Below are 4,411 nucleotides of genomic sequence, written 5' to 3'. Positions count from 1 at the left end.
CTTCAGGCTTTTGGTTTTGTTCTTCTTGGCTCTTTGGTTTATGGTTTCTGCGTTGTGATTTGAGAGCCCAGGACTAGAATTACTCAGCGCAGTCACAGCTCAGGTTCCTCTTCCTGTTTTTTTGGCAGAGGGTGTGGAAGGAGAACTCAGCCTTGGCAGCCTCCCCCTCTGACCCCAGCCAGTCCCTTCGGTGTCCCCCTTCCATAACCAGCTTCTAGCCCTGAGGCCAGGGGAGCAGAAGCTGGTGGGAAGGAACGATGGCTGGGCTGGGAGGGGAGGCCTTGTCTGAGAAGAGTGACCACGCTGCTCCCTCCAGACACATGATGACCAGACACAGCCTGTGTGTCCTGCACTGGCACCAGGGGAAATCTGGCAGAAACAGGACTCCCCTGGGATTTCCCTGACAATCCAGTGCTTAGGATGCTACTCTTCCACTGCAGGGGCCGCGGGTTCAATCCCTGGTTGGGGAACTAAGATCCTGCATACCCCACATGTGTGTGTGCTTGATCGTGTCTGACTCTTTGTGAGCCTGTGGACTATAGCCCACCAAGTTCCTCTGTCCATGGGATTTCCCAGGCAGGAATACTGGAGTTGGTTGCCATTTCCTTCTCCAGGGGACCTTCCTGACTCAGGGATGGAACCCGAGTCTCTTGCTTTGGCAGGCAGATTCTTTACCACTGAGCAACAAGCATGAGTCTAATATGAGCAGGGTTGAGAATCACCAACTTATTAGAATAAGCCCTGGGTTGTGCCAAGTCACAGCCTGCATCCCCTCTAATTGGTGAGTTGACTTCTTCACATGAGTCAGACACCTGATTTCCCCACAAAGATCTTAAGGTCTAATATCTGCTCTCAAGAAGCAGGTGTGTGTGTGTGTGTGTGTAAGGTCTGATACCTGCCCTCAAGAAGCAGGTGTGTGTGTGTATGTGTGTGTGTGTAAGGTCTGATACCTGCCCTCAAGAAGCAGGTGTGTGTGTGTGTGTGTGTGTGTGTGTGTAAGGTCTGATACCTGCCCTCAAGAAGCAGGTGTGTGTGTGTGTATATGTGTATGAGATGAAGCTCTCATGGTGTCAAGAACACAGTGTGGTTCAGAGGACACCTTGATTGGCTCTACCTGGAGCCTCAGCAAACAGAGGTGGTGATGCTTCTGGCCAGAAAGCAAGAGGTTCATAGCTGCCTCTCAGCCCAGCACATCAGGGCACCTGCTCGCTCAACTTTCAAGTTCCTAGCAGCAGGGCTCCTGCAGGGGCAGGAGGAGGGGACATGAGCAGCAAGTGTTTCTAGAAGCAGCTCTGAGAAGTTCCCTTTTAAAAAGCTTTAAGCTTGAATTACTGAAAGAGAATCGTGCCTTGAGTTCTTTAAGCAGCTCCTCACTTTTCCCTGGAGAAGTAATCAAGAGCCCTGTTGAGTTCAGTCAGTCTGGTTTGTTCACAGCCCCAGGGAAAGGCCAGAACCTGGTACCAAGAACAGGGCTGAGCACCTCAGCTCACCTGGGCTGGGCTTGGGTGTCCCTGGAGCTGCTCAGCACTTAAGCAGTTGCTGTTCTTTCCCCCTCCTTCCCTCATCCTGCACTCACCCAATCTTTTTTTTTGGATGTTCTATCTTTCCATTCTGCATCTTTCCATGGTTATCTTTTTTTTTTTTAAGAAAGAAGTGGCAAGCTTCCCCAGTGGCTAAGCAGTAAAGAATCTGCCTGCCAATGCAGTAGACTCCGGTTTGATCCCTGAGTCGGGAAGATCCCCTGGAGGAGGAAATGGCAACCTACTCCAGTATTCCTGCCTGGAGAATTCCAAGGACAGAGGAGCCTGGCAGGCTACAGTCCATAGAGTCACAAAGAGTCGGACACACCTAAAGCAGCTGAGCACAACAGGTTGTTTATTTTGTCTTTCTGACTGCATGCCGGCATGCAGGGTCTTAGCTCCCTATTCAGGGATCAAACCCATGCCCCCTGTGGTGAAAGCTCAGTGTCCTAACCACTGGACTGCCAGGGAATTCCTCCACACATGCAATCTTGATGCCCACTGCACCAGGCTCCCAAAGATAGGGGAAGTACACAGGCCCTGCTTTCACAGAGCTCAGTGTCTAGGGCCCCAAACTGACAAGCACATGGGAAATTCAGACTGTGACCCAGCCAGAGGCTGAGGAAGTCACGAGGCAGTGCATGAACATGCTCCCTGCCCTCCCCTGCCACTCTGGGTGAGGCCCTCACCCTCGCAGCTGGCTTTGGGGTAAAGCCAGAGTGGGAAGGAAAAGTGAGGAGGCACTTGGGTGCCCAGAAACAGAAGGGAGGGGAATGAAAAAGAATCATAAGTCCAGTCATCACCACCCTCCTCATGCACCCAGTCTCACCCCAGCTCCCCCACGTTCTCCCTCTGTGGTTCAGCCCCGCCTCCCCAAGCCTTTCTTTGCAAGTCGCAGTCAACCCTGTTCAGAGGTCAGGCATCCACTGACCACTGCTTTCCACACTGGCTGCCCAGCACTGTTATCTCAGGGAGCCAAGCCATCCAGAAACCACAGGCCTCGGGTCTTCTCTGATCCATGGTTCTTGCCTGGAAACATGAACTTGAAGTGCTGGTATATTGAACCAGTCAAACCTCAAGAACTGAGCTGAGCAGCATGGCTGTGTTTCAGGCAAGAAACTAAGCTGTGAAATCAGACTCCTGGAATCTCGGGACCTCAGCTGGCCTCTCTGTGCCTCAGTTTCCTTATCTGTAAAACAGTGATTAAAATTAAATCAGTGTTCATAAAAGCACATGTGGCTATAAATGTTTACCTATATAGCAAGTGGTTTTGTAAGTGGGCTTGGGGGCCCCCTGGACATTTGGCCGTGTCATCTTTGGTCATCACCGCTGGAGAGCAGGGGGCGCTACTGTTAATCTATTGGGTTGGGGCCTGAGATGCTGCTACGTAGCCTACAATCCAAGGACAGTAAAGAATTACCCCCCGCTTTCTGCTTGCTGGTGGACTTCCCTGGTGGCTCAGTGAAGAATCCCCCCTGCCAATGCAGGAGACTCAGGTTCAATCCCTGGGTGGGGAAGATCTTCTGAAGGAGGAAATGGCAAGCCACTCCAGTATTCTTGCCAGGAGAATCCCCTGGACAGAGGAGCCTGGCGGGCTACAGTCCATGGGGTCCCAAAAGTCAATGAGGTCGCAAAGGTCCATGGGGTCACAAAGAGTCATGACACAACTGAGCCCATGAGCACATTCCCCTGGGTGGCAATGCAGAGGCCCGGACATGCCTGGAGTTACCGTAAAAGATGTGAACCAGCCGGAGTTCATCAGAGTCCTGGCAGCCTTCCTCACAAAGTCCAGGAAGCTGAAAGGTGGATGCTGTCAGGCTGGCCAAGCATAATGAGCTGCTTCCATAGCACAGCATCTGTACTTCCCAGGTTGTGCCAAGGTGGCTCCATGACCAACATCTCTAGAGAGTGTCAGAGAAACTCTGCCTGACCACTTCAGCACCAAGAGCAGGGCCCACCAGGTCCTCCTAGCACTGGAGGGCCTGAAAATGGAAAAGGACCAAAACGGGAGCCGCAAATGGACACGTCCAGGACAGAGAGATGAGAGAATTGCCGGCCTAGTGGCTTGTGTGAGTGGAAGGTGGCTTCAGTTGTGTCCGACTCTTTGTGACCCTATGAACTGTGTAGCCCACCAGGCTCCTCTCTGTCCATGAAATTCACCAAGCAAGAATACTGGAGCCCTCCTCTAGGGAATCTTCCCGACCTAGGGATCAAACCCATGTCTCTTGCATCTCCTGCTTTGGCAGGCGGGTTCTTTACCACTAGCACCACCTGGGAAGACAGGTGGCAGCTGCTGACAAGAAGCATTACAACAGGGACTTCCCTGGCTGCTCAGTGGTTAGGACTTTGCTTTCCAATACAGGGGGTGCAGGTTGGATCCCTGGTCAGGGAGCCTCCAGGCCAAAAAACCAAAACATAAAACTGAAGCAATATTGTAACAAATTCAATAAAATAAAAATGATCCACATCAAAAAAAAAAAAAGCTTAAAAAAAAAGAAGCATTGCAACAAATGATACTGGGTTAATAAACTGCTTGATTCATAAAAAGAAAGACTGTACTTCCCTGGTGGTCCAGTGGTTAAAAACACACCCGCCCATGGAGGAGACGTGGCTTCGATCTCTGGTCCAGGAAGATTCCACGTGCTGCAGGGCAACTAAGCCTGTGTGCCAGAACTAGAGCCTGTGAGCTGCAACTACTGAAGCTGGCGTGCTCTAGAGCTCATGCTCAGCAAAGAGAGAAGCCACTGGAATGAGAAGCCTGCACAACTAGAGAGTAGCACTCGATCACGGTAACTAGAGAAAGCCCATGGGCAGCAATGGAAACTCAGCCCGGCCAAAGAAGTAAATGAATAGAATTTTCTGGTCCCAAATGTTGATGGTGCTAGAGTTGA

General features: G+C 51.3%; 1 pseudogene; it reads left to right on the top strand.

Annotated features, from left to right (window-relative positions):
* Positions 1-3,235: 3,235 nt before the first annotated feature.
* On the top strand, positions 3,236-4,183 carry LOC133065536 (small ribosomal subunit protein eS19-like; annotated as a pseudogene).
* Positions 4,184-4,411: the final 228 nt, after the last annotated feature.

The sequence above is a fragment of the Dama dama genome, chromosome 11 (assembly GCF_033118175.1).
Source record: "Dama dama isolate Ldn47 chromosome 11, ASM3311817v1, whole genome shotgun sequence".
NCBI lineage: Eukaryota > Metazoa > Chordata > Mammalia > Artiodactyla > Cervidae > Dama > Dama dama.
This window is presented reverse-complemented; position numbering and strand designations above follow the sequence as displayed.